This window comes from Sus scrofa, chromosome 3 (assembly GCF_054392235.1).
Source record: "Sus scrofa isolate SSC_HxYL_T2T_F1_AM1 chromosome 3, Sscrofa_HxYL_maternal_Yorkshire_Landrace_v2.0, whole genome shotgun sequence".
Taxonomy (NCBI): Eukaryota; Metazoa; Chordata; class Mammalia; order Artiodactyla; family Suidae; genus Sus; species Sus scrofa.
In genome coordinates this window covers 42,227,560-42,247,064 of record NC_139385.1, presented here as the reverse complement: position 1 = coordinate 42,247,064, position 19,505 = coordinate 42,227,560, and the positions used below count along the sequence as shown (strand labels likewise).

At 42.3% G+C, this 19,505-nt stretch overlaps 1 protein-coding gene and 1 long non-coding RNA gene across 26 annotated transcripts in view; both read left to right on the top strand.

The window, feature by feature from the left end:
* The window catches only part of RBFOX1 (RNA binding fox-1 homolog 1), a 2,264,635-nt gene that overhangs the window by 1,395,260 nt on the left and 849,870 nt on the right, over window positions 1-19,505 (top strand). The window lies entirely within an intron of this gene.
* LOC146404564 (uncharacterized) lies at window positions 13,464-16,009 on the top strand. Its single transcript, XR_014840866.1, has 2 exons — window positions 13,464-14,945; window positions 15,068-16,009. It is a non-coding gene; the product is annotated as an uncharacterized LOC146404564 (long non-coding RNA).

Below are 19,505 nucleotides of genomic sequence, written 5' to 3'. Positions count from 1 at the left end.
TCTAAGGTATACTGATGACATTTGTCTCAGAGTGTGTCTTGATGCGATAAAGTTGATGAAGTCCAGTAAAAATGCCTGTTTTTATCCCTACTGCTTTAAGTACTTAGGGTTACAGCAGTGGACAAAGAGAAAAGTCCCTTCCTTCTTGGAGGTTAAATTCTAATCAGATCCATTCCCAGTTCCTCATCTAGCCCTGACACATTGCAGTTAAAGGACTGTTTGTTGATTCAAGATAGACAGAATGGTCCATGCCCTTCAATAGAACTGACAAGGTCAAGAGCTGTAGACATATAAACAAGTTTTCTGCTTCAGATAAAGAATTCTGAATGGGACTCTCGATAGTGTATGGGGCTCCTCTAGAAGTTGGAGGATATTGATTGGATGAAAAATATCAGGTTTCACAATGTGTTCTTTCATGAGAATGTCAATAACGAGAATGAACTGTGCATGAGAAGAGCTGGCTTCCTGGAGAGTATGAGCGCTGGCATTGCAGCTGCCTGGGGGAGAGGCCAGTGGTGCTCCTTCAGGGAGAACCCTCATGTGGGAGACTGGGGTTGAAGTCCAGTCCATTCCCTAGCTCCAAGGATGTGTGCTTGTCATTCTAACTTCTGGGTAAACTTTGGGGACTGGAATTATGTTCCTTCCTAGTTCATTGTATCCCAAATGGTGAGGCCTGGTTTTAACTGGAAAACAAAAAGTCAGATCCAATATCTTGCCTCAGTTATCACATGCAAAGAAATATAGGTCCTTGATACCAAGTTGTTCTTGGTGTCCCTTGAAGGAGAAGAACATCTTGGTATCTCGATGTTTATGAAGGGGAAGTAGGTTATTAATGTATGCTAAGGATATCTTTAAAATTCTCTTGACCCATCATGTCCAGTCTTTGCATCCTTCATGGAATGCTCATTGTTCCTCTTAGAAACATGTCCATCCCCCCCTTGCCCCGCTACTATCAATTCCCAGGACACCAATATTCAAGCCATAGGAAGTCCTTTCAAATCCTTCTCTACTGTATTGTCCACATCTTCTCTCTTACCCTTTCTCTGACAGCAAAACTGGGCTCCTTGCAACATGAATCCCTAATCTTTTCTTTTCCTGATCAATTTTTTTTTCAACTCCTTGCACTAATTCCAAGCGATAAAATTCCAGAAATCAAGCAGGGAAGAGTTATTTTTGGTGATCTAGAGAGGGAAAAAGCTGTGAATATTTGCATACTAATTATATTTCCTTGGTACCACTGTATATGATATCATCTAGCTCCTTGGAGATGTATATGGTTCAAAATGACGCATCCAGGAACCAGTTAGAATATTTAGATGATCTTGAATGGAATTAATTGGAATAGAAATTACTGTAGAATTGTCACAGGTCACCATATAAGAGAATGATTAGTTAGTTAATTAATTGGGTGCTCTTCTATAGCTAGTATTAGTTCAATGATTTCTTGTGAGTACTCTTCTTTCCTGAAAATCCTCATAAAGCTTTATATTAGTCTGATGTTGCTGAATACTTAGTTTACAATCACCCAGAAAACCAGTTTCCAAAGATAGAATGGGAAACTGTCCTGTATGTTGAGAAAGATCTAGAACCAAAATGATTATAGTTGTTCTAAAAAATGCATTTGCACTGTCTTCCAATTCATCTTCTATCTTGAGCTAATAAGTATTAAATAATTTCTAAAAGAATTGTTGCTCAGCCTATTTTGATGAATACATAAAACCATTTGTATGTACTCACCACCTTAGGTGGGTAGTATTTGGGAAAAAATGTAGTCTTTCTGGGAATCTGCATAACTCCCTGCAAATGTTATGTTATTTTTAAAAGTATATATCCTTTACTCATGCATAGTACCCAATTTAGATTATGACATAGGCTAAAATGGTAAAGTTTACATTAATGAGAAAGTATTGTCTTATTTTTATTACCAGAGGAGCTTGTTTCTAACTTTATGATTTCTTCAGCTTCTCTGCTTTCTTCTCCTTTGCCCCTCCTCCTCCTCCCTCCTCTCCTCTTTCTTCTTTAATGAAGCACTGGTTTCAATTTCACAAATAGATTTGAGTGAACAGAGAAACCAGTTCGAGTCTGTTAAAATAGTCCAATCAAGAAGCAATGCCGTCTTAGACTAAGATGTTGGGGGAGATGGAGAGATGTGAATGTATCAACAGATTCAACAGACCTAAGGCATTAAAATTTAAAAAAAGTTGGTGTTGGTTTGTAATAGGGACCTGTGGGGAAAAGATGAGTCAAAGGTGACATCTGCTTTCTGGTTGTCTTGGTGGATAGTGGTACCATTCGCCGAGATTGGATACACCAGTGTAATGTCGGGATTGGGCCCAGGGTTGGAAACCTGAATCCAGGTGCTCATCTGCCATTGTGAACGTCCTTGGTGTAGGATATGGAGATGCATGTTCTAACCTTATGTACATATCCAGTTCTTTTGAGGTGCCTTGTAGTTTCCAACAGGTAGTCTACTCATGTCTCATACCTTTGGAATTGCACCCCTTTTCCTCTCCTTCCTTGCTGCTCTCTCCCTCACTCTGATTTCCTTCTGATTATTCCCACATTATTGAAGGAGAGCCTTTTAATTCTCCTCTTGTAGGATCAGTTCCCTAATAGCCATCCAAGTAGAGTTCCTTTAAATGAACAAACTCTGGCCCAATGAGCTCAGCCCCTGCTTCTCCAGTGAGAAACTGCTAGAGGGCAAGGATGATAGCATCATTTTTCTCTGATAATCTTTAGAGAGACTTTATGGATACTTGCCAATACATATTCCCTGATGGGCGGAGATGGCCAAATTCATCAGCCCATTTTGGGGTTTGTGGTAGTAGATTTTATTTTAAGTTAAATTTTAATATATAGTACATTCATATGTATCTAATTTCATATTATAAAATGGTACATAATGAACAACAGTTCTTCTTCCAATTCCTGCCCCCAGATTTTCCTATTTCTCTTTCCAAAGACTATTTAACTCAGTGTATGCATCTTCTCCAAGACAAGAGAGTCTCCAAGACACAGAAAATCACCATCCCTTGCAAATATGTAGTCAGCGAAGTCAACACTGACTGTGACTGGAGTTCCCATTGTGGTTCAGCAGGTGAAGGACCCAGTGTTGTCTCTATGAGGCTGCGGGTTCCATCTCTGGCCTTACTTTGTGGGTTAAGGATCCAGCATTGCTGCCAGCTGCAACATAGGTCACAGATATGGCTGTGGCGTAGGCCTGCAGCTGCAGCTCTGATTTAACCCCTGACCTGGGAACTTCCATATGCTGCAGGTGTGGCCCTAAAAAGGGGGAAAAAAAGTTACTCTGACACCCTTAGTAGGGAACAGTATCAGATAATCCCAAAGCAAGGGAAGAAAAGAAACTCATGTATATTCCCTCTAACCACCAGATCCTTTCTAGATGCTCTTTCATTTAATTAGTAAGATAGATATTATACTATAAGAGAGGAAACAGAGGCTCAGAGATTGAAGACACAGTGAGGACATGGAGAAAGGCATATGGTTAAGCCAGGTCTGTCTCACTTCAAAACCGCTTCACTTTCTCGTCTGCACTTAGAGCGCTGGGATTCATCCCAGAAGGCAGAGTTTTGTAAGTTTCTGAGCATGCAGGACGTTAGTCTGTTGTATATGAAGTCAAACCTGAAGTGGCATCTACCTTGGTACAGAATCACTACTCCATCAGGAGTCCTTAGGAATCTGGTGCAGAAATAAACAGAACTCTGAGCGGTTTAGATGAGGTTTCCGGAGCTGTGGAAAAGGAGTTTTGCATTGTCTCTGAATCGGTCATTCTCAGCGACAGAGTCAGTTATAAGATGGGGCAATCATAGAAAGCAGTGGCTTTAAAAAAATAAAACACTTTAGCTGCCAAAAATCTCATTCCAGTTCTCTGGAAGAGTGCTGTTGTACCAAGTGTAATTCACCAGCCCAGTGCCTTTCTGGAAGTTGTGAAATTGGACAGAGTTGCTTTTGTCCAAATGAATAAACACCACCAAGATGGGCCAGCTGATTTGTGCTGGGCTGAGCTTGATATGATCAGACATCTAAAGCTTCTTCCCTGGTTCTCCCTCTCTCTCCCTCTCACCAAATAAGACCAGCTCTGAAAGATACCAGGAGAGAAATAGTTATCGTTTCTTCCTTAATAGGCATTAAATTTCCAGGGACCGTGATTAACAGCAAATACACCTTTTATGTACGTAATTAAGGACTGCAGTTCAGTCCCCTTAATTGGCTTACATGTGTTGCCCTTACAATTTGGAGGAGATGTTACTATTTGGGGTTTCGGTTTTAGCTATCAGAAAATAGCCAGCCCTCCTTATTTTAAAAAAAAAATGTTTTTATTTTTATTTTTTGTCTGTGCTCACAGCATGTGGGAGTTCCCAGGCCAGGGCTGGAACCCCCATTACGGCAGCGACTGGAGCCACTACAATGACAGTGCTGGGTCCTTAACCCACTGAATCACCAGGGAAATCCTCCTTATTTTTACTTTGGAGACATCACCTTTCTGGGATCCAAATAGGTCTGTCATTGCAGATGTCCTAAAAGATGAAGAGTCCCCTGAGGATGATACAGGCAGCTTTAATGAGTTCTTTCCCCTCCTTGACCAAGTATGGTGTAGAGTGAGCACAGAAGCTAAGCCTTGGCAATGGTCCTCTCTCCTGGAGCTCTGACTCTTTAGAAGAATGGCTACTATAATGACGAAGCAATGGCATTTATTTATGCATCAACAGTACCCTTGGATGAGTCTTGATTTCATAAATATTCCATACCCTTCCTTTCAATCTCTGCTTTTTTTCTGAAGTTAGCCAGTTATAGGTTCTGTTGCTTGTAACCGTAGAACTACCAGATAATTCACGGTCTCATTCCAAAATGGATTTGAACAATTTATGGAAATCATTATAAAATATACACAGAAAAAAATTAAGATGACAAAATAACTCAAAAACACTTGGACACGTCTGTCTATGATGCCGTGGCTGAGATGCCTTTATTGGCAACTCGATTTTGTGAAGCAACTTTTAAGGCCTCCCAACTCAGGGAGAAGAAATACTGTGGTTTGAAAAGTATTGTACACGACTGCCTTTGCAGGAGTTGACTTAGGACAGGGAAAGTTTGAGATGCCTTTAAAATGAACAAAGGAAAAAAGAACAAAATAATGCCATTTGCAGCAACATGGATGCAACTAGAGACTCATACTGAGTGAAGTAAGTCAGAAAGAGAAAGACAAATGCCAGATGATATCACTTATATCTGGAATCTAATATACGGCACAAATGAACCTTTCCACAGAAAAGAAAATCATAGACTTGGAGAATAGACTTGTGGTTGCCAAGGGAGAGGGAGAGGGAGTGGGATGGACTGGGAATCTGGGGTTAATAGATGCAGACTCTTGCCTTTGGAATGGATGAGCCATGAGATCCTGCTGTGTAGCACTGGGAGCTATATCTAGTTACTTATGCTGGAGCATGATAATGTGAGAAAAAGAATGTATATATATATGTATGTATGACTGGGTCACTTTGCTGTACAGTAGAAAATTGACAGAACACTGTGAACCAGCTATAATGGAAAAAATAAAAATCATTTAAAATTTAAAAAAGGAAATAAAATACAATAAACAAAGGAGAAAAAGGGATGAAAAAATAGAATTATCATTCGACTCTATAACAATGGAATTGGAGCCAGTGATGCCAGACAAGATGATAAATGGATTGGATAAAATCACCTCTGTTAATATGGCTAGGCTTGAGCCAGGTAACACTGAACATTTTTATCTTTTCATTGCATATTACAGAATATTTTCTCTCTCCATGAACACCACAGAATTCCAGCTTGTTCGGTTTAGAAGAGGATATTTAAGTAATTACAGAGCTTGTCCTCATATGATTCCAAAAAGCATGATTTTTTTCTAGTTTTGAGAAGATGCACAGCCTCAATGCTAATATTTACAAGACACAAGAAAAAAAATGAAATAGGTTGTGGACTGGAACTTCATATATTTCTTTTAGTTCTTCTTAACATGCATGGGGACAGCCATGCCACTTCTCTAAACACATAAAGCCATTCATGTTTGCTGGTTCGATTTTTTTTTGAATCCCCCTATAAGGTTTGTTTTGTCAGTCTCCATAGGATGTAGCCTTTATAAGGAACTTGCTGTCAAAGCAGAGTCATTTAAAATTAATTAATTAATGACTTTTCAAAGTAAGGCCCCAAGGATAAATTACCTTCCCTCCTGGTAGAATGAATGTCTGTGAATTTTAAGAAGCTCTTTGCATTTCCTGTCTTGTTTGGAACTGCATTTGAACGTGCATATTTCTCTCTGCAGACCACACAAGAAGATTGTCCCAAGAGCCCCTTAGAAATGACAACATAGAGAGCAAAGTGCTAGTTGGCACTGCAAAAAATTCGGTTCTGTTTCTAATGCCCAGGTTTTGTCTGCATACGTGAGGAACAAGGATAGCCCTGAGCAAACTGGAGAATGGTTGGCTGGGTCCTCATTTGTGTGTGTGATTGCATTTTCCTTATGGATATCCTGCTTGACCCCAGGAGGTTTCCCACTCAGCATCATGGGAAGTAAAGCATGACACAGTGGTGGACCTGAATCCTTGGCCAGTCATGTCACAGTTAAGATGCTTCTGGAGTGTGCTGTTGCCTGTCTTTTGAGACAGGAAAAATAGGGAAGGAAAGGAGACATGGAAGGTACATCCTTCCCTGTGTACTCTTTTTTTTTAAAGCTTTTTATAATGATTTTTATTTTTTCCACTAGAGCTGGTGGTTGCCGAGGGGGAGGAGGAGGGAGGGGGAAGGACTCAGAATCTGGGGTTAATAGATGCAAACTATTGCCTTTGGAATGGATAAGCAGTGAGATCCTGCTGTATGGTACTGGGAACTATATCTAATCACTTGTGATGGAGCATGAGAATGTGAGAAAAAAGAATGTATGTGTGACTGGGTCACCTCTGTACTCTTTTTTTGTTTGACTTTTTTACGAAATTATATTTCAGGAGAATGATACACTGTTATGGCAACTAGTCAGAAAATGCTGAAACATAGGAAGAAAACTATGGGGTTTTTTTGTTTTTTTTGTTTTTGTTTTTGTTTTTTTTTTTGCTCCTTTAAAAAAAAAATGCAAGTCCTTTCTGTCTAGGACTCATTGTTTTATGGCTAAAAAATCAGGTCACAATTACTTTATATACCAAAATTATGATTGTAGGAAAAAAAAATCACGGACTTATTACTAAAAATCAAGCTTCTATGGTACCCTAGGAAGTATCTAAATTATTTCTGGAATAGAAAGAAAAATATATGATACCATCTACACGTAGAATCTGAAAATTTTGATACAAATGAACTTACAAAGCAGAAATAGACACACGGACGTTGAAAATGAACTTACAGTTACCAAAGTGGAAAGGGCCAAGGGAAGAGACACATTAGCAGCTTGGTATTAACAGATACACCTTGGTGTATATAAAGTGGATAAACAAGAAAGACCTCCTGTATCGCACAGGGACTATATTCAGCATCTTTGATAAACCATAACGGAGAAGAGTATTTGTGAAAAGAATGAGCACATAGGTATGACTGAATCACTTTGTTGGACATCTGGAAACTAACACGACATTGGAAATCAACTATACTTCAGTTTTTTAAAACAAAACAAAACAAAAAAATTCTTTCGGACCGTCTTCCCTGGATGTCCCTTAAGCCCATGTTCCATGAATCGGACACCTCCTGTTCCAGCTTCCCACAGACCCCACCCATGTAACTGCTTCCAGGGTCTCCCTGCTGCTCATCTGGGGACCTCTGATGTCCATTTCCAAACGTCATCTGTGGATGTTCCCATGGCTCTAGTTTTGGGATCCCAGACCATCCTTCCGTTTTCTTTAGAGACGGGGCACATGGCCCTGCCCTGCTCTCTGCTGTGAGTGGATCAAAGGACGTCGGCGTGTGCTGACCCTAAGGCTCTTGTACTTTCTGTATCTGGACCTCTCCATCCGTAGGCAGCTCCAAATCAACCCTGGGACGGGAGTCACAGGCAGATGCCATGCCATTTTGAATACTTTTATCACCTTTCCAATCCCCAAATCCCACTCCCTCCTTCTTCTAGAAATAATAAAATAAAATAAAACAAAACAAAATAAAATAAAATAAAATTCAAAACCTTCTCCCTCCTTCTCAAGTAATAAAGTAATAAAGCCCCCCCCTCCCCCGGGCTTGTCAATGGTAAGAAGCACACACCAAGTTTGGAAAGAACCCCCTGGGAAGGAGCAAGCCAGAGAAAGAAGGTATTGTTTACCTTCTCAACCGCCTCCATTTCAGCTCAGCCCCAAAGGCCCTGTTATGTAAAGGAAGAGAAACAACAGCCCAGAGGGGGTGCATTGCCTCCCAGAAGTTACCCCGCAAATTATTCACCAGGCCTCACCGCTAACTCTCTCCTCTTGGCACTGGCAATATCTGAGGTTCGGTTCAGTGATCTAGACGAAGGGAAATTAGATTCAGACAAACATAACAACTTGTCCTGGAGTGAAAAGCGGAAGCGTAATTTCTCTCATTTGTCCCTGCTTTATTTAATAGCCACATGGGGAGCTTATTTGAAACTGCCAAACAACAACACATCAGAACAGCCAAGATCATGAGATCTCACTGAATCATCCACATGATGACAATAATTATTGTTTTATCCTGCGATGTAGTAACACGAAGGGAAAAGGGGGGGCGGGGAAAACGGAATCTAAAAGGGCGTCAGAAATGTCCTTTAGTGCTCTTGAAATGGAGAACAAGGACGCTGTTTCAGACAGAGCTCATGCTCTGATCGTTATGTTTTTACTTCTTTTCTGTGACATTGTTTTCCATCCCTTCATTGACTAGCTAACTGTGCATCCCTACTGTGTGTCATAGTAGTATGGGATACCTACTATGTGTCAGGCCTGACATCAGGTTCTGGAGTCATGGTCTCCAGCTTCACGGGACTTAGTCTAATGGGGTGGGATATGGACATTTCCAGGCCAGGGGTCAAATTAGACCCACAGCTATAGGTCTACGTCACAGCCACGGCAACACCAGATCCTTAATCCACTAAGGGAGACCAGGGCTTGAACCCACATCCTCATGGACACTCTGTTGGGTTCTTGACCCACTGAGCAACCATGGGCACTCCTCTTTACGGTGCTTTAGAATTAGATGACCTGGTTTTAAACCCCGCTCTGTCATTTTCAAGCTGAATGATCTTGGCACAGTTGCTAAGCCTCTGGTGTTTGGTTTCCAGTCTCTAAACTGGGATTTAAAATAACTTGGGATGGCATGGTATATTTGTGTTATCATTTCAAGTTTTTTTCATCTTCCCTATCTTGATGTCCTTGGCTGTGTTGCTCTCATTAGAGCACCAGGCATATATTTCCTCTCTCATTTGTGTGGGTCTTGATCACATGACTTAATTTGACCAGTGAAATGTTAGCAGGGATGATGTCAGCAGAAGCCTCGGAAGCGCCCGTGTAACTGGGTTCATCCTCATGTACTTCTCTCATCACCATGGGGATAACAGTGGTGATCTCTACATAGTCCACGGGCCACCAGAAGAGACACGTGGACCTGACCACACCATCCATGCATAATGATGATGTGATAATTAAAGTTTCCATTGATTGAACACTTATTATGTGTTATACACAATGACTTTCAATAGCGTTTGGTAAATACTGGCATTTGGTTCTTGAGGCAACCTCCAAAAAAAAGAAATCCCTGTCTGTTTCCAATATGGACAAAGACGCTCAGAAATGTGAAGTACCTATCAATACACAGCCTAGAAAATAGCACTGAGATTCAGTGTCAGGTCTGCTGGGGCCCTTTATTAAGAGTTCACAGCCATGGACTCTCCTCTTGCACTTGTTTAAGGTTCAATGTCGCTTGACATCTGACAATGACCATGACTTTGGTCTCTCTCTTTTTTTCCCTCTTCTTACTACTGGGTTTTGGCACCTAACCTGTGATGCCCCAGGATTAGAAAACAACTCTATTCTTTGACTTTTTTTTTTTCTTTCGTGATTGAAAAAAATAACAGAAAATTCACATAACAGAAAGTTAACGGTGCTTAAGTGAATAATTTAGTGGCTTATAGTACATTCAGACTATTGTGCAGCTACCTTTATCTAGTTCCAAAACATTCTCATCACCCCAAAAGAAAACCCCACACCCTTTTTTAAAGGTGCTCCTCATTTCTCTCTTCCTCTAGACCCTGGCAACCACTAATCTCTTTTTGTCTCTGTGGGTTGTCCTTTTCTGGATATTTCACATACATGGAATCACATCACGCAATTTTTTGTTTCTGGCTTCTTAAACTTAGCGTAATAGCTTTGAGGACCATCCATCACATCCATTCATATGCCATCCCTTTTTTATGGGTAAATAATATTCCATTGTATGGCTAGACCATGATTTATTTTATCCATTCATCTACTGATGGATGTTTGGGCTGTTTCTACCTTTTGACTGTTGTGAATAATGTGGCTGTGAACACGTGTGTACATGTGTTGTTTAAACACCTGTTTGAGTTATTTTGAGTATATATCTAGGAATGGAATCTGAGGGGTCATGTGGTAACACTATGTTTAATTCTCTGAGGAGCTTCTGGATTGTTTTCCAAAGCCCTTATCTTTGATTTGGTTGTCTCTGCTCTTCAGGGTTGATGCTTCTTGGCTAACACACCTTCTACCTTGCCGCTTAGCACATCATGAGTGTTTAGAAATGAGAAATGATCACCAAACTCAGGGCACTGCCAGCTAAATGGTTCTGTGTGGGTTCTCTGCAGCCACTGGAGGAGAAGGATGGAGAACAGGCAGATGGATTAGAAGGAGGTTCTTGTCCTGCTCAGACTCCAGGAGATGTTGAAGGGAGAAAGCACCACTGATTGGATGATGGCCAGTGCGAGATGCTGGTATGGTGGGTTTGACCTGCAGGAACAGGCTCACTCGTTTGACTTTCCGCCTCTCCCCTTCCCATCATCACCATTCTTTCTTGGACAGGTCCATTCTGCACTGCCTGTTGACTCTCGGTGATCCTGAGGTCTGTTCCTGTCACTTACAAGAAGCTGACTGTCAGCGGAGGTGCCAGCAGGCCTTTTAAAAGCCACTGCAAACTTTCATTGCTAACTTGTAACTTGGAGGAACTTGGAGAGAAAGGGTTATAAATAAAACGCATGCATCAATCTGGGTTTCACAACAGGAATGCAATTCCACTTGGTGGCTAGAGATAAAACATGTCTTGCCGTGCGCAGTGAGCTCTTCGCCGTGCTTGCATTTTATTTCCCATCACAATCTAAGTTATGGCAGATGAAGCTGCTCATAAGGTATGAGGTTCGACAACCCCATGCTAAGTCCCACTTACACAGTATGGTGTGTTTTTCAGGGTCCAAGTGCTGGCTTTTCTTGGCAGCTCCGGCTTGGGGGAGGGAGAGGATAGGAAAGACCCTCTGGGTAGAGGCGAGATGGTCTGACTCTACAACTATATGAAGCCTTTTGAGAAGGATGGGATGGCTGGGTCTTAGATCTCTTCATGCCTTAAAATGCCTGGCAGACTCAGCCTCACACAGGGCATGGATTAGGATTAATGAGTGTGTGCTGCTCCTGCGAATTGTTCTGGTAACCATTAGAATTCATCGCCCAGCACAATGATCCCTAATAGCTACTCGACGTGTGCATACTCTCCTCGGTGCTTTATGCGCACGGTCTGATTTCGTGTTCATAACCATCCTAGGGATCTACGACGGCTATTATTTCCACTTTACAAATGGGAACGCGAGCCTCTTCTCATCAAGCTCTGAGCCAGAAAAAGACAGGACCAGCCCCAGACCCCGGGGATGGGCAGGGGCTTGTGTTAACCACCCCTCCCTCCTCTGTTCTCCTTCCACCTCAAATTGGGAATCAGGGAACAACATGCTCCCTCCTTCCTGAACCCTATTCCTTCCCTCTTCCACCTTGTTTTTGAATGTCCCTATTCTTGATTTCTCAGGGTCTCTGGAAGCCATTCTGATTCCCTTTTTCTTTTTTGAAATTTTTTTATTAGAGTGGATTTACAATGTTCTGTCAATTTCTATTCTACAGCATAGTGACCCAGTCATATATACATATATATATACACACACATATATATACATATATAAAATACACATTCTTTTTCTCATGTCATCTTCCATTATGTTCCATCACAAATGATTGGATGTAGCTCCCTGTATTAAACATCAGGACCTCATTGCTCATCCAGTCTCAGTGTAATAGTCTGCATCTACCCACCCCAAACCCCTGGTCCTTCCCATTCCCTCCCCCTCCCCCTTGGAAACCACGAGTCGGCTCTCCATGTCTGAGAGTCTATTTCTGATTCCCTCTTTCATGCTCATGCCTTTTTTTCCTCCATTCGTTCAGTGAGTTACCGTTCAATTGATGTTTTGAAGAACTGTCAAGCATCATGCACTGTTATAGTTGCTACAGAATCAAAGATGGATAATGAGATACCCCTGCCTTAGGGAGCCCAGACAGGTGATCAGAGAGGAGTAAGGCTCTGTGCTGTGGGCTGGAGTTGAGGTCTTCAAAGAATGCTAAAGGATGGGGCATTCTGCAGGCACCACACGAGTCAGGGTGATGGCAGCATCCTATGAGAGGTGCCGTCTGGTCTGCATCTCAAGGGCTGAGGAGTGGTTCGTGTGAGGGAGAGTGTGGACAGAGTATACTGTTCTCTTTCCTGTGGGTTTCCAAACCTTTATCTTCATTCTGTGTCTTCAGGTCACAGGATGCTTAGGAGAAAGTTTAAGAATGTAAATAGTTATCTGATCAACAAGACAAGTCAAGATGTCACTTTGTTTTGAACACAAAGTGGTGATTTGTAGTAAATTCCAGCATCCAGCTGAGCTGCTGCAGTGACAAGGCCAAATCCTTAACCCCTAGGCCACCAGGAAACTCTTTTTTAAAAATATATAACTGTTTTTTATTTTTTTCCATTATAGCTGGTTTACCATACTCTGTCAATCTTCCACTGCACAGCATGGTGACTCAGTTACACATACACGCACAGATTCTTTTTTCTCACATTATCATGCTCCATCATAAGTGGCTAGACATAGTTCCGAGTGCTACACAGCAGGACCTCATTGCTTATCCACTCTATAGGCAATAGTCTGCGTCTATTAACCCCAAGCTCCCAGTCCATCCCACTCCCTCCCCCTCCCCCTTGGCAACCAAGTCTATTCTCCAAGTCTATGATTTTCTTTTCTGTGGAAAGGTTCATCCATGCCATATATTAGATTCCAGATATAAGTGACATCATATGATATTTGTCTTTCTCTTTCGTACTTACCTTAATCAGTATGAGAGTCTCTAGTTCCACGTCGCTGCAAATGGCATTATTTTGTTGTTTTTATGGCTTAGTAGTATTCCATTGCGTATATATACCACATCCTACCAATCCAGTCACCTGTCGATGGACATTTGGGTTGTTTCCATGTCTTGGCTATTGTGAATAGTGCTGCAGTGAACATGCAGGTACATGTGTCTTTTTCAAGGAAAGTTTCATCCAGATATATGCTCAAGAGTGGGGTTTCTGGGTCATATGGTAGTTCCATGTATAGTTTTCTAAGATACCTCCATACTGATCTCCATAGTGGTTGTACCAGCTTACATTCCCACCAACAATGCAGGAGGGTTCCCTTTTCTCCATACCCCCTCCAGCATTCGTTATTTGTGGACTTATTAATGATGGCCATTCTGATTGGTGTGAGGTGGTATCTCATGGTAGTTTTGATTTGCATTTCTCTAACAATCAGGGATGTTGAGCATTTTTTCCTGTGCTTGTTGGCCATCCATATATCTCCTTTGGAGAACAGGGAACTCTTGATTTCATTTTTTTCCTATTAATATGCTGAGCACATCTCCTCTATTTTTCTTAATCATTATCATAATAAACAATAATAAAAGTCTCTAGGTTAAAACTGTCTTTCTTTGTTAGCACGATACTGAGAAGAGTAAACTGATCGGTTTCCTATCACAGGGCTTTTTCTCTTTTCTCCATCACCCAGTGCCCTGAAAAACATCTTCCCCGTGTTTAGGATTTGTTTTGCCTACCTTTCAGAAGTTCACTTAAACTTTTTTCTTTACCTCGTCCTAAAGAGAATGTTTAAAAACAATTAAAATACTTCTTTCGAGTTTGGTTCTAACCTTTCACAATGAATACATGTGGGTCCTCGTAAGGAAAAGCTGTTAACAGTTCAGAAGTGAAGGAATTGAAAGCAATCCTGTCCTTTTGTCCCCATCTCCTTCCTGGAGGCAATTTTCTTCAACAGCTGTAAGTGTACCCTTCTGATCAGGCTTCTCACCCTCCCTTGTGCACTGTTGACATTCTGGATCACCTTATTTTTTGTTGGGGGCAACTGGTGTGTGTGTGTGTGTGTGTGTGTGTGTGTGTGTGTGTGTGTGTTGTAGAATGGTTAATAGCATTCCTGGTCTCTACTCATTAGATGCCAGTAGCACCAACTCCTCCACCTGAGCTGCGACAACTAAAAATGTCCCCAGGCATGACCACATATCCCTTGGGGCAAACTCACCCCTGTTGAAAACAACTGTTCTAGAAGTTTTGAAATACACACTTACAATGCAAGAGTCAATGGAAAAGTCAGCAATTATTAGGCATTGGAGGGGTGATTTGGAAAGGGGGAGGGACATTCATTTTCGGGAAAAGGAGCAATGTGCTTAGAACAAGCAGGTTGAGAAAAGGAGCATTAGTTTGTAAACAGTCCGCCCGGCTAGCAAAGATCCAAAGACCCACGTATATGAAGGCTTTTTGAATTCCATTTTCTCTTCCTTTTTAATACTACAATATCATTTCCCAGTTAGTGGGTATTTATTCATGGTATCACTGCAGAACACATGACTCCTTGATCGATAACACAAGGAAAGAAACTGGTGGGAGATGAAGCCAGAGGGAGAGGCAAGGCGATGGATCAATGCGGTGAAGATGCCGTGGGGCTCCTAAAGACACTGGCAGCTGACGAAAGGCTGTGGGATGGAGTGGGGAGGAATTCCAGGGGGTGGGGGCAGCAAGAGTGGTCCTACTCAGGACTTTGACCTGTAATCCAGAGGGGGCATTAGGATCCCTGGGGAGTGCTCTGGCGTGGATGTCTGCTAGATCATAGAAGCCTGGCAAATCTGGATTCAGATTTTGGCTGTACCATGGGGTGCCTCACTTTGGGGGGTCTGAGTGGCTGCATCTGGAAAAGTGCCCTACGTAGGGTGAGCAGACCCCATCTACCGTGTTGTGGTAAAGAGCTTAGAGCCAGCCCTGGGCTCGCCGCCTGCATCCCCCACTTACTACGTACTTCAACTTGATCTAGTCATCTTCTGTCTCCCGATCTCCCTTTTCTCCCTGGGGAAGGACAGGCGTCATCTCGCCATATCAGAATGTAAAGATCGAACCAGTTGATGCATGCAAAGAGTTTACAACACTGCTTGGCGTGCAGGAAGGGCTCACTAATTGTTAGCTGAAATTAGTATCACTTGAGCGATTCCCATTGGTTGTTGTGAGGCTTAGAGATGGGAGGGACCCCAGAACACTGCATGGACTCAGGGAGCACTGTATAAATGGTAGCAGGTGCAGCTTTGATCTCTCTCTCCTTCCCTCTCTCTCTCCCTCTTTCTCTCTCCCTCTGCTCCTCTCTTTTCATCCTTTTCTCTCTTGGTTTTTTCCCTCCCAACCTCTCTTTCTCTCTCCCCCCACCCACCCTCTTTGCTACAAGCCTCAAAGCTCAGGCAGAAAAGTCACCCTAAGACCACGCGATTTATTTTTCTCACGCTCATTTCTGTTTTAATAATTATCATATTGACTCTGAATTTATTACACTACAAGAATGAGTCTGTGCGGAATCTCATGAATTTAAACATTAATGTAAGATAAATTAGTTTTAAATTGAATTCCTCGAATGCAATTGAATGTGTTTCCGTATGATGAATAAAGAATTTTCCAAATAAAATCTAAATCTCTGATGTTCCATTTTTGAGCGGGTGGAAGAAATATGTGGGGATCTTTGATAAGGTGAAAATGTGATTGCACCGCCATAGATTAGCCATGGTACAGATGAACTTTTTCAGTGTGGAGAGAAAGCAGCCTGGGCACAGAGTTAAGTAGATGAAATGTAAAGATTTCTGCATACGTGTTCATTAAGCCTCTTAGTTACCTCCAACTTAACACCAGTTCTTAGAAGACATCATACTCTTCTAAAGAAGACGTTCTATCTTTTAAAGCATTTTTAAATTAATGAACTCCCTTGTTAGAAGCCAATTAAAGCAGAGACCAGGTTGTTGTTGTTTTTGTTTCTTAAAATCTTGTTTTCTCTGAAAGAGCTTCCCTTCAACATGATTTCTGAAGGCCTGAAAATGCTCTCCTCCAAAACAAGCCAAACAAACAAACAAAAAACAGTGGTTATAGATGAAGAAAGTAAATCCATTAAGGAGGAAATAGGAAGAGGCGTTCAGCTTCTTAGCAGACCCAGAATCGTCACCCAGGGAGAAGTGCCTATAGGAAGGGAAACACGTTTTGCTCCCTTCCTGGAAGCCTCCCTGTGGTGACAGCTGGTGGCCTCCTGTGTGTTCTTCATCCCACAGCAGCAGGATGATCTCTTCAAAGCCCAGATGTGACCATGCCATTCTCTGGCTCTTCAGCACTTTCCCCAAACCCAGTGCCTATTTCTAGGGTTGTTAACCCCGCCTCTCAGCCTCCAGGGCTCAGTGCATCCTGCCCCATCCTCACCCTCCACCAGGAGCCACCTCGCTCCGCCTTTTCCATCTGTGCTGAGGTCCTTCTGATTTCCACCGGCCACCTCCCCTGCCACCAGCGGCCCCTGGACTCCGCCACCTCCACCCCTCTCCCCTGCTTAATGCTTCCTGAGTCTCCTCTTTAGGAATACCTGCCCCCAAACCTCCAACCAGGTCAGGCCCTGCTATTTTACCTCCTAGAACACAGGGCTTCTCTCCTGGGCGGCAGCCATTCCAGCTATAATGTTACATGTATTTCTAAGCAATTTTGATTAATGCTTTTCTTAATCACTGAACCATAGACTCCTTAGGGGACACATTCTGTCTGCTTTGTGCTCATCAGTTCCTTCCCAGAACTTAGGTCGATACTGGCGCACAGTAGATCTTGGAGAAATGAACCAAAGGCTCTAAGCTCTGTAGATCCAAAGAGCCAGCAGAGACGAGGTCTAGGTTCGTGTGACATGGGACGGGCACCAGGGAGTCACTGGGCTTGAGGAGGATGATCAGCGACTCGCAGGTGCGACCCTAACCCTGTCCCTTGCTCCTTGCAGGTTCCCTATTTGTGATTATCCAATAAATGGAAAGTGAGCACTCTCAAGAAACCCCAAGAACTGCTAGATGGGCTCTTTGTCCCCAGAGGGGGATGCATTAGAAAGAGTATTAATAAGATGTAGTTCAGGGAAAAAAATAGCATTAAAGAGAGAGAACCCTGAGAAGTTGCACTTCTTGGAATTTAATTTACATAAATACAAATACATACCCAGAGAATAATATATGAGAGAATAAAATTCTGTGTAGTTTTTTTATACAGGTACTTAGTATGTATGTGAAAAAATATTACATTTTGTATATATACTTTTATTAAAAAGTATAATATATATTGTACTGTACACTAGAAACTGTATATAAGTGTGTGTATAGGTGTCTACACATACACACAAAGCCCATCTGTGACTTGCTTGGATACATTTTGATGTATCCATACAGTGAAACACTGCTCAACCATTAAGAGGAGTCAGATTAGGAGTTCCCGTGTGGTTCGGCAGGTTAAGCCACTGCAGTGGCTCGGGGTTGCTGCTGTGGTGCAGGTTCAATCCCTGGCCCAGGAGCTTCTGCAAGCCTTGGGAGTGGCCGGAAAAAAAGAAAAAAGGAGGAAGATTATTTTACAGGTACTAGTATGGAAAAATGTTAGTGCTATGTGCAAAACGAAAACACATATTTGCATAATCATGGGTGAATCATAAATGTGTTTTTTTTTGAAGTTGTGTGGACCTGAGTGCCTAAGGTGAGATTGTATGTATTCTAAAGTCCACAGCTGGGGAGGTCTAAAATGATATGCAACTCTTGTTCCTGGCTAGTTCCTAGAATTAAGCTTGATGAGGGGCACTTTCATTCTTCTAACTTGTTTATATCTGAATTTTAATATCTAACAGGAAGTACTAACAGATGGATAAAGAAAAACGCCACAGCAACCTAGGAGGCAGTCCTCCGACACATAACGAACAGAATATGTACTGTTCTGTACTGACGATTCTCAGCCAAGACAGTTTGGCTTGAGGGGACACTTGGCAATCATTGTCCAGAGGCATTTGGGTTTGTCACACTGTGGGGTGAGGCAGTGCTACTGGCATCTAATGGGCAGTGGCCGGGGTTCTGTTAAACAGCCTATAGTAGAAAGGACAGCTCCCATAACAAAGAATCATCCAGTCCTTTGTCAGCAATATAGAGACTGAGAAGCCGGGAGTTTCCGTTGTAACTCAGCAGGTTACACACCCGACTAGTGTCCACAAGGATGCAGGTTCGATCCCTGGCCTCGCTCAGTGGGTTAAGGATGTGGTGTTGCCTCGAGCTGTGATGTAGGTCGCAGACGCAGCTCAGATCTGGTGTTGCTGTGGCATTGGCCGGCAGCTACAGCTCTGATTGAACCCCTAGCCTGGGAACTTCTATGTGCAGCAGGTGAGGCCCTAAAATGGGAAAAAAAAGAAAAAAGCCTATTCTCTGCTGGCTCCCTGCCCTTCCTATTCTGGTAAGTTTTGGGAGATGAGTTCCTGCATCATGATGACAAGGGACAGGAGCGTTATCAAGGTATGAACTGCCATGACTGCAGAGCACCCAGGCTGCTTGCAAAGGAGTCAGGTTGATATCAGCCAGTAGAGGTGGTAATTACAACAGTGTGTTGTTGATCCATGGATATTTTCTTTCATTGCAGTATCTAAGACAGTGTCGCAGTATGGATGCCATCTAGACCTTTGATCCACCGCAACGGTTCCCCACTTTGTCTCTCTCCTTGTCCTCGAGTCAAATTCATCACACTTTCCGGGCAGGGCTGATCAGATCCATAACACGCCACCTTCATTCGGGTTCATTTGTTTTGCAGGAGTTCTGCTCATGATAATTTCATTAGCATCCTTGGGGGTGAGGAATGGCAGAGAGGCTGGCATGGTTTAGTCTTACCTGAAAGCCTGGCTCAACTTTATCACAGTTTACCTGGATGCTCACCCAAGTCTTAGGGTCCCAGGTGTAAAACTTCAGACTTCCTTTTTTGCACTCCATAGTTTCCCCCAGTGTCTTGCTGAATGATGCTTATTCTCCAGATATTTCTGAGTGAATCTATTTCAGTTCTATTATCTTAAGCATAAAATAGAAATACCCTGAAACATGGTTTTAATTTTTTAATTTTAGTTGATTCAGAATATTTTTTCAATTTCAACTGTC